Genomic DNA, 293 nt, shown 5'->3' with positions numbered 1-293 from the left:
CTGTCCGGCCATCGGTGCCTGAGGGGGGAGGAGGAGGGAGGACAGAGGAGTAAGTCCATGAGTAACAACAGCAGCAACAACAAAACCCACCAACAAATCCGCACTAGCGCCTCCGGGCATCATCTGAATCTCTTAACTTTTTCCAAATAAACTATGCTTTTTTACCTTGTTCTTTGTTTCAAGTAAAAAAAAAACAAAAAACAAAAAAGCAACCCAAAAAAACCTTCGCTTGCTCAGCCACTTCCATTTTTTTTTTCCCCTGCAGTCTCGCTGGTTTGAGGTGGGTTTTTTTT

Source organism: Pterocles gutturalis, unplaced genomic scaffold, assembly GCF_000699245.1.
Source record: "Pterocles gutturalis isolate BGI_N339 unplaced genomic scaffold, ASM69924v1 scaffold32937, whole genome shotgun sequence".
Classification (NCBI taxonomy): domain Eukaryota; kingdom Metazoa; phylum Chordata; class Aves; order Pterocliformes; family Pteroclidae; genus Pterocles; species Pterocles gutturalis.
The sequence above is the reverse complement of the archived record's forward strand: the minus strand, read 5'-3'. Positions refer to the sequence as shown.